The sequence below is a fragment of the Spodoptera frugiperda genome, chromosome 4, assembly GCF_023101765.2.
Source record: "Spodoptera frugiperda isolate SF20-4 chromosome 4, AGI-APGP_CSIRO_Sfru_2.0, whole genome shotgun sequence".
Taxonomy (NCBI): Eukaryota; Metazoa; Arthropoda; class Insecta; order Lepidoptera; family Noctuidae; genus Spodoptera; species Spodoptera frugiperda.
The window spans coordinates 9,243,459-9,254,576 of record NC_064215.1 but is presented as its reverse complement, the minus strand read 5'-3'; the positions used below and the strand labels follow the sequence as shown (position 1 = coordinate 9,254,576).

General features: G+C 37.3%; 1 non-coding gene across 1 annotated transcript; it reads left to right on the top strand.

Annotated features, from left to right (window-relative positions):
• The first annotated feature begins 10,516 nt into the window (after nt 1-10,516).
• On the top strand, nt 10,517-10,635 carry LOC126910675 (5S ribosomal RNA). Its single transcript, XR_007705301.1, has one exon. It is a non-coding gene; the product is annotated as a 5S ribosomal RNA (ribosomal RNA).
• The last annotated feature ends 483 nt before the right edge of the window (nt 10,636-11,118 follow it).

Sequence of the window (11,118 nt, the reverse complement as noted above, 5' to 3'; positions counted from 1 at the left end):
ATATCCGTTATTTCACATCGCCTGGGTTATCTTCGTTTTAAAATGTTTTTATTCGTTTTTGTATCTACTTACCTGTAATCCTACCATTGTAGGTAATACATAATTGGCGAAAACTCAATGTGGACTAAATATGACTATTAAGGACCTCTTATTTTCAAAGTGCTTATGGCTAGTGGCTCCGGCTCAAAAAGCAGGAGAATGGACGGGGTGGTTTTTAGTCAGTAACAGTCTGACACTCCCTCTCGCCTCGCCCAAGGCGGGAGAAGTCATTGGATGATTTTCCGCCCTCAAAAAAAATGTTTTTAAACATACACAATTCTATAAACCAACACACACAAACAACCTTTACTAAGTCCAAATATTATGTAGTTACAGAAATATCGGCGTCCGACGCCACAAATCATAATTTATTACAACAAGGCTTTGTATTAGTGAACCTTAATTATAATATCTGTGGTACGTGCCCCTTGAGAGCGCTACCCATTGTCGGCTCTGTTGCCTTAGGTACATGGAATTAAAGTCAGTGGAAGATACTCGCTTATACGGATTATCTACGTAAGTTATATGGTAAGGATAAAAATAATTGGCGAGATAAATTAAAGATCTCTTATTAATAAAATCAGCATTCTCTTACTTGTACAGTGTATATGTATATGTAATAGAGTACACAAACATGTTGTAATAGAGAACAAAGGTGCACATTACGGTAAGTAATACCGCTATACAATGTACTCCCACTTGCATTTGTTTTTTTTTTACCGTCGAGTAGACGTACCTGATGGTAAGCTATCGCCGCCACCCATGGACACTTGAAACACGAGAGGCGTAAAATAGTACTCCTCCTTTTTGGGAAGTTGATTAATAAAATGTACATTCTCTTATTTGTATAGTGATTTTTTTTGCACCTTCACGCCTTTCACCTCCCGAAGAGGTAAGCAGAGGTGCACATTACGGCATATAATGCCGCTATACAATGTATACCCACTTTTCACCATTTGTGTTATAAGTTCCATGTAATAGGGGGTGAGCCTATTGCCATATACTGGGCACAAAACCAGACTCCGTGCTACTACTGAGAAATTTTCGAAAAACCCGAAAAAAGCCTAGTAATACTTTGCTGGACCCGGGAATCGAACCTGAGACCCCTTGTCTGACAGCACTTGCGACCATTCGACCAACAAAACAGTCTGACTGCCTTTCTTTACCCTCTTTTCTAATGCATTACATTATCCTCCAAGAGACAATATAAAAGGATCTCTAAACCATTAGACAATTCGAAGCAAACCCAACAGCAATTTACTCACAAAAGCCATTACAATTTTATAATGCATTTCAATAATAAAGAGACTTATCCAGACGTAACGTATCCACGCCACTATTGTTAAGCATATTGGTCTCAGAGATATCGCAAGCCTTTGAGTCCTTACAATATGCAACTTGGCTCCGATAGCTTAAGTCGATTCCGAATATGAATCGGAACATACCGATTTCGATAGTGATGTGCATATCAATCGGTATTGTTCACTTGCAACTAGTCGACTGCTCGAATAAGTGATTGCGATTAGTCTGCTCTAGATTTAGTTGGTACTATTGTGGAGATTATTTCATGTCAAATGGAGATGTGAATGATGGGTGATTTATTGTGGGATCAGTGTAGTATAGGAAGGGAGATTTGGAGCTTACTTACGTACTATTTAGACCAACAACTGTATACAACGTCACGTCTTTTATCCCCGAAGAGGTAGGCAGAAGTGCACATTGCGGCACGCAATGTACCTACACCTACTTTTCACCATTTGTGTGTATAACTCACATGTAATACTGCGTGAGCCTATTGCCATATACTGGGCACATTACCAGACAAGAGACAGTATAAAGTGCTACGAACTAAACAATGTAGCGAGCGAAACTACGTAGCGCGCGTAGCAGCGTAGCGAGCGTAGTAGTATTCGTAGCAATCAAAGTAGCTGGTATCTTACCGTGAGAAGCGTTGAAAATGCAATGAAACAAAATGTATGACATATTTCACACCAAAAATATTCACATCACATCATCAGCCTATAGTGGCCACTGCTGACAAAGGCTCAAACCTTCTCCGTGTGAGGACAGTCCCACGGAGAAGGTATATATAGGAACCTTTGAGCATGAGCAATCACCACGCTTGCTCAATGCGGGTTGGCTAATTCAAACTTATAACTAGAAATTATAAGCCCAGGTTTCCTCACGACGTTTTCCTTCCGAAGTTTTCTTTCCTTATTGCCAGTGGTGTCTAATCTGAATAATCTAAAAGTAGGTACCCGTTGGTAGGTTTTGAACCAGCATTATCATGCATGAGAAGCGGGAATCGAGATTACCGAGCCCCCATGACATGACCAAAGAAGGTATGCCTTCACTTTACTCATATATTTAGCATCACAGCGACAGAAAATTGTCAGAATATTGTCGGTGTACATTTTAAACAAATCGCATTTTACATTCGCCGCACTATCTGTCCGCGTACGTCGACTATCCGCGCACACAATCACATAAGCGTAACAAGTATAGACACTGCAAGCGGGGAAAGTAGGCCGGCACACGGCACGTCCAAGATAAAATCTATACAAAATGTTTTATATTCCAAAGCAAAAGCCTTTTACTCGGCCTTTTTTACAATCTTTTAATAGGTCCTTTCAATCCTCTAGTATTTCTAAAGGCGGCTAAAATATGATTAATTGCGTTTCGCGTTTTAGCGAATCGGTGGGTTGTATTTAAATCATCGGCTTAACGCTCGTCGGTAGCCATATTGGCCGGCCGTTCCCGCTTTTAATCCCGCCATAAATAACTGACTGACGCTTGTCTATGGCTTTAAAGGAAAACATTTTTTTTATTAATCACCTGATTCATTTACAAATTCAATAGGTAATTTCTGCAATGAATGGTGTTGTTAATTTAATGGTTTACGTGAATGCAGGCTTGTAATGATGGGTCTTACATCTATAGGTTCGTGTTTATCTCGTTGTACTCAAGGAACAGCGCTATTATATATAAACAAATAGCATCTAAACGCTATTTGTGAGAGCGAATGAAAAAAATATGTATTTGCTTGCAACGTGTGTTTTTTATTATTTTTGGAATTTAAGTGCCCAAACGTCGAGGTGGCCCGGAGGATTAAGACGCCCGCTTCTCATGCATAAGAATTGCAATTACCGGGAAAATTTTCCGAGTTATATGTACTTTTTTAAATTATTTACATTATAATGCGGTGATTATAATTTCTAATTATAAGTCTGAAATCCACCAACTCGCATTGAGCAAGAGTGGTGATTAATGCTCAGACCTTCTCCGTACAAGAAAAAGCCTTTGACCAGCTGTGGCCACTTATAGGCTGATGATGACGGCCAATCTCATGAGTGGTTCAAACACAACCTTTTTTTTATTTAATTAAATACTACAAAAAGCAGTCATGCATTCTGCTCCTTGGTTTTATTCTATTATAATTAAATACTAGTTTCACATACTCACATAGAAATTTAATTCCAAATCGTTTAAGTAAGGCTACATTTTTCATGTAGGTACCTTATGTTGCTAGTACTAGTAGTTTGGTAGATTAAGTGCTCCTAGCTTTTGGGCTACAAGTTAGATTTAGTGATTAAAATACTTCAGGGGTTGTTTAAATTCCTTACTTTAATGCTATACCATGGTAAATGTAGTTGAAAAGACGTATGTTTATGTATGAAACTGTATAATGTAGGTATTACTTTGGTATTATCTAATACTTATATAAAATTTCCATGTCACAATGTTAGTTACCGTACTCCTCCGAAATGGTTTTACTGGTCTTCTGACTGCACGGTTGATGCGGTGGCTGGGCAACTGGCTGCCGCGCAACGGGTAGCGGGTTCGATTCCCGCACGGAGCATCTCTTTGTGTGATCCACAAATTGTTGTTTCGGGTCTGGGTGTCATGTGTATGTGAACTTGTATGTTTGTAACCGCACCCACGACACAGGAGAAAATCCTAATGTGGGGCAACGTTTTTAAAATAAATAAAAAATAAAAAAACAATAAATCTTTACCACATTTTATATGCTCAGTTCTATTCAGTAGGTCTAAGAATCTTGCTACTATCTATTTTCTAGAAATCTATACTAATCTATACTAATATTATAAAGCTGAAGAGTTTGTTTGTTTGTTTGTTTGAACGCGCTAATCTCCAGAACTACTGGTCCGATTTGAATAATTCTTTTTGTGTTGAATAGTGCATTTATCGAGGAAGGCTAAATAAATAAACGTTACCTACACGTGTAAAAAGTAAATATATTTAGAAAAAGGATTCCCGAATGCAGATTGGGTAAGTAAACTGTCACAAAGTACCACGACTTTATTAAATTTTAATCCGCTACGTACGTTGACATGGATTTTACAAAATAATCCTGTTATGTCGAGATCTTCCCGCTGTGTCGCGAGATACTACTTATATTTTCGTTAATCATACCTGCGTGTATACGTATAGGTAGGTGCTAAGATTATGGTATATATGTATATAGGTAGGTAGGTGCTAAGATTATGGTATATACAGGGTGTAAGCGGAACGCTCCCAAACGTCGCAAACAGGTGATGGTAAAAAACGTGTATTATTTAAAAAAAAATAAAGAATTCAATGTTTATTTTAAGTAATAATAGTTGTAATCTAATGCTGAATTTTAATATAGCATGAATAATACATACACAAAAACGATTAAAATTATAAAAACATAAACAATTTGTGGCGTTTTTCGGGAGCGTTCCGCTTACATCCTGTATATATGTAGGTAGGTGCTAAGATTTTGGTACCCATAACACAAGTTTAATCTTTCTCTTGAGTACCAGAGTTCATACAAATGTTTGCGTTTATGACTTTACGTTTTGGAAGTTATTAGAATTTTTAGAAGCTATATTTTTGTACAACTCCATGTATTATTTTGTGTGTTGTTTAAATGTTTGATTGTAAATGTATCTTTGAATTCAATAAACATTTTTATTTATTATTATCAACATTTTAGTATAGGATTTTCAGGGACATATTGAGGTTACTATGGTATGTGTTTTGTCAGTCGTTTGCTAATATAGGCTGGCGTGATAGCTGGGCATTTCTGGGCAACTGGCTGCCGCACAACGTGTAACGTGTAGCGGGTGCGATTACCTCGTTTATGTGATCCACAAATTGTTTTTTTCTGGTCTGGGTGTAATATGTATGTTAAAATATGGTGAAAATCTCCCTCCTTCTGGCGCAGTCGGGTAAAAAGAAAGATACATAAAAAGTAAGGAGTTTCTTAAAGGAATAGACTAAAGTACGCATATTAAAAGTTACACCCACTTTTCACCTGTCATTATGTACTATCTCAACCCCAGGCTCTACCTATTACTACATATTTTAAGTAGGCAAATCAAAAATGTTTTTTATACTTTTTCATTACAAATTCTTTGAATTTTATTACCAAGACGACAACACATTAACTTATTCGCTAGAAACATAAATGAATACCTAGAAAATTATTGTAAGTACCCACTTAACGTTTAAAAAACCTTTTTTCTGTTTAAGAAGATACTATCAAATGAGTAAAAATTATATTGGCCGCTTCAGGCTCTCGACTTAAATGTAAGAATTTTTTATTTTACAAAAAAAAAATGGCGGACGACAACAGAGGTAATATCCATTACTTTGGCTAAATTAAGTCTTATTTTGCGTGACGTTTGCCTTTCTTACTTAAGAATTAAAAAGGAAATAGTAGTCTATATTTTATTACTCGCTCAAACAAATTGCACGATTCTTCTCTGGCATTTTAATGGAGACCAAGTGCTGGCTTTCATTAACCGTACCTTAATGTGACCGCCTCAAATATTCAACATTTACGCTGTTCTTTACATTCCGTAATTAATATTGTGCGTTAAAAAGGCAAATTAAAAAGCTAATCTCTCTGCCTACCTCCTCAATGTTGAATGATGTCGTTATAGAATTACGTCTACAAATTCTTACCGCGGCCTTTTGAGATATTACGTATTTAAAAAGCAATTGACGAATGGCTTCCTTTTAAAAATAATTAAAACGTTTTTCCCTTGAATTTTCTCCTATTATTTCAATTTAAAGGAACATGATAATATTTTATGACAGTAAGTATCGAGCTGCTGACTACGTAACAGGTTACCGGGACTCCGGCTCAAAGCAGGAGAAGGAACGGGGTAGTTTTTAGTCAGTAAGAGTCTGACATTGTTCACGAAAATTGGATGATTTCCCCCTCAAAAAAAAGAAATAAGTATCGAAGTAATACGGTCAATAACATTTCAAACCTTCTCCGTACGAGAAGCCTTTGGTCAGTGGCCACTAGGCCACTTATAGGCTGAATCTGCTACATCCCACATACTTCCTATAAGTACAAGATTTTCCTACACGTCACAAACAATTTTACGTAATTTTCGTTTCAACCTACACGTACAACTTCAAAAAATTATATTCCCAAAACAAATTAGGGTACTAAACCCGTTATCAAATACACCTACACTTGCAAACAGAGAAAAGAAACATACAATGGGAATAAATCTTTCATTTATCCGATTTCACCCCCGTAGGGTGTACCCTGTAGGGCAAGGTCTCAGGCAATAAGCTTTAAAAGTAACGCGAGACGATCTCATGTGCAAAATTAATTTAGGCCCCCCCTCCGCCCTCAATACCATATGTAAATGAAATTGAACCAGGCGTTATTTTATTGAGGAGGCACGGAGGAGGGCGCAAGGCCTCCGATATTTGATGATGTTGGAACTTCCGAGTAAAGGTGGAAACTGGGTATCGACTTGAGTTTTTCTTCTTTTGTTTTTTTATTATGCATGAACAATACGGATGTGTGCGATATTGAAATTGCTGAACTGTTTTGATGGAATAGTTCAGTAGATTGTTGAATCTTTTTCTAGTATTTTCGCATTGAGGATCGCTTCGTGGTTTAGCTTGTTTGTCGATGTTCTGCGTCTCGTGAAAGTCGACGTATAATACTTTTGTATAACTCTAACATTTCATTCAATATAAAAGATCCTAAGAATAAAATTTAAAATAATCTTCTCTCTCAGAGTACTCAGAGTCATTTAATGGTTACTTAAGCTATTGTTAGCTAGCTATTGTTTTCGGAACAAAATTGTTACTAAGAAATAGTTTAAGTAACCATTAAATGTGTCTGAGTACGGCAGTGAGTAATGTCACATTAAAAGAAGAGTAGATATTTATCTAAGTAAAGCTTTAAACAGAGAGGAGTGGAAGGAAGGTAGGGAGGCCTTTGCCCTGTAGTGGGACGATCATGGCTGAAATCTAAATCTAAATCGCTCTTTCAGCTCTGCCCTGCTATACTACATAATAATATATCATAGCCCGATCAAGAGGCACTTCCTAAAAAATTGAAATGTCAAAAATGTGTCAAAGTTCCCGCCAACAATGAGGGGTAAATAATTCATGACGAGTCGATAGAACAGCCAGCAATTTGGTAGCACGCCCGCCCCAAGGGCATATATCATATTTCCCATCAAGTTTATTTTTTCACTCCAATTTATCAATTATTAATGGCCGCGGGCCGGTATCGACTCGAAATTGAGATATAAGTCACTCGCGAACAACTTTTCAGGCTGATTATGATTTATTATGTACTTTTTAACAGCAGGGCTTGGACGATGAAAAAACGGCTTTTAGAGCCTTCTAAGGGAGGAATGTTTTCCAAACTTTTTTATTGTGAGCCTCGCAGATATATGAAAATGTAAAATAACGGCCGATACTTTTTATGTTCACCGCCGGTCCCGGCAAGAAATCACGCCCACGATACATGCTTTCTAAACAAACGATACACAAATTGTAATATTTTAACGTTCCCAACTTACTGACACCGAATACCTAATATAAAGCCTTTTTATAGCTACCTTTTTTGTACTGACTCGTTGGTCGAGTGGTCGCAAGTGCGACTGCCGACTGTGTCGGGTCCGATTCCCGGGTCGGGCAAAGTATTACTGGGCTTTTTTCGGTTTTTCGAAAATTTCTCAGTATTAAATAGCACGGAATCTCGAATTGTGTCCAGTATAAGGCTCACCCCCTATTACATGAGATATATAACACAAATGGTGAAAAGTGAGTGTACCTACATTGTATAGCGACATTACGTGTCGTAATGAGCACCTCTGCCTACCCCTTCGAGGATAAAAGGCGTGACGTTGCTTTTTTGTACATACTACCATTAAAATACACTGTACAAATTAACGTTAGGTCTCTCATCAAGTTCCTGGGACTGTGATATGGATAACTCTGGTAAAAGTCAAGCAATCAAGTCAGTTGTACGCATGATGAAATTCAGAAATGATTGCCTGAAATACAGGAACGTTATTTTGTGGGGTTTGTTGCCCAGAAACCCCACACTAGGATTTTTATCGTGGGTACGTTTACAAACATTTAATTTCACATACACATGACACCCAGGTAATCCGACAAAGAACTAAAGTTACCGACATAGCTCAAAGGATTAGCATGCTAAAATGGCAGTGGGTCGGTCACATTTGTCGAAGAACCGATGACCGTTGGGATAAACGTGTTCTAGAGTGGAGACCGCGTGTAGGCAAGCGTAGTGTAGGGCGCCCTCCAGCTAGGTGGAGTGACGATATCCGCAAGGTGGCTGGTAGTGGTTGGATGCGTAGAGCTAAAGATCGAGCTCAGTGGCGTGCCATTGGAGAGGCCTATGTCCAGCAGTGGACGAGAACAAGCTGATGATAGTGATGATGACACCCAGACCCGAACCAAAAATTTAATATTATGGATCACACAAAGAGTTGCTGTGCAACCAATAGGTTCATAAGAGCTAAGATAACTAATACTGATATAACATCAAAAGGTAAATATTAACCTTAAGTTAGTTTATGTCTACGAGCGAAAAACACGTTAGTGGCTTATAAAAATAGTCGTAAGTTTTTGAACATAGGCGCCATAATTGTAGGCACTTAATCATTCGCGCAGTGAGATTGGTGTTATGTTAGAATTACGAGCATTTTCGCACGCGCCCAACTAATTTATCAAAACATTTCGTAAGTCGAACGTGTTTTAAAGCTAGACCTAGTAATAGTAGCGAGAACTGGAAACCTAGAGTTAGTGCTTACATAGTTTATGTATTATACTTTAGTATTAAACCTAATATTTATAGGAATTTGAATTGAAGTAAATATGTATTTTAATTAAAGTTAATTATAATGTTTTTCGGCTTACTCCCATAATTATTATAACAGCATTATGCGACACACGACTAGAATGCTGCAAATGAATATGAGCCCCTAGCATAGCCTAAAACTAGTCGAGTTTCTCGTCAAAAATTAATCACCTACGTGAATAAGCAAAAAAAAACTAAATTTTTAATTCGGTACTAAAGTTCTTCACAATCAATCAATTTTTTTAGAGACTATAAACATGTAAATTCGTGGAACGACGATTGGAATAACTGTGCAACTGGTTGTCATAACACCCCACATGTCATATAATATAGCAGGTTCTATTCCCGACTGGAACAATTTTCTGCATGCACCAAGAGCATGCACAAGAAAAAAATTCATTACAAAAACCCCAATATGTAGTAACGGGGAAACTATTATTCTTTTATAGTTCGCTCGCTAGATAAGACATTACGTAAATATGACGACAGATGTCCAATAGCCGAATTAACAAAACCGTATCAAAGTATAGTACCATTTACTTAAATTTTGTAGGTATTTTTTTTAATTTACCTACAAAATAAACGGAAGTTTTAAACTTTTTAGTTTAAAACTTCCTCGAGGCCTACCAACATAATAATATCGATTCTCCCTCCAATACTGCCAACAAAAGCCGAACTTTTTTTTTCAAACGGCAGCATTACTCGGCCACGGCGTGTTATTTCAGCTTGCCAGCTTGCCGCGCTGCCACAGTATTCTAAATTTGAAAATTAAAAATGGAATATTGTGTCATATGTTAGGCATAATGCAGGCTACATAACTTGGGTTTTAACTGTACAGTACAGTTAAATCGTAAGTCCATACAGCCTACACAGTCTCTAACATGCATTAGATACTCACAATTTACAACTTCATGTAGGTATCATAATAGTCTTGTTTTTCAGTGAAAGAACTTATTAATTTATTTAACTTCCCAAGTGCCCCCTTTCCCAATCTTCCCAATCCCCGATTCCCCAACAATCCTTAAATTCCTATCTCCTAAAAGGCCGGCAATGCACTTGTAACGGTGTTTTGATTGTCCATGGACGGCGGCGATTGCTTACCGACCTTAAACGACCCGTCTGCTCGTTACATGTTATGCTGTTATATCATAAAAAAAACTCGGAATAGGTACAACTACCTACCTGAATAATTTTGAAACAGCTATAGGTTTTAGGTTGACCATTCTATTTATTGCTGATTATGGGTCTACTCTACATAAATTGATTGAAACAAAATCCTAGCGGAAGAGTCGAAGATCGCATAAGAAGGTACTACAGCATTATTTTAATACCATTTTCGTCAACGTCCATACCATGTTGAAAACACCGGTTCTCGTCCGAACACCGAAGTTAAGAAACATCGGGCGCGGTCAGTACTTGGATGGGTGACCGCCTGGGAACACCGCGTGACGTTGGCATTTTTGTTCATCTGTTTAATTAGATCTTATTATAATAAGTACCTATATTTTTGTTCGTAAACCAATACCTAAATCAAAATTTTATCTGTTTTAAATCTGTATCTTTTTGTACGACGGTAATAAGTTAATAACCCTTGTCAAACGTCTTTTAAAAGAGATATTTATTAGAGATTTAAATTTGTTATTACGTCTAACGTAAGATATCGGTATAATAACATTAATCATAACGTGCGTAATTTGTTTAAGAAATACTTAATTATAAATAAAGGGAAGATCATGAAGTAAATACAAAAAGATGTCGTAACTGGGTTTCGCTTTAACATAATGCGTGACACTTTTCATGTAGCGCGGTACGTTACAAACCACGCCCCCCTCTCTATTTTCCAACATGCAGTTCCATACTACAAACACGTTGCCAATTGTCTACATTTTAATGTACCTCTTTCAGAGCTTATAACCTACTAGCGATCCGGCTTCGTATGG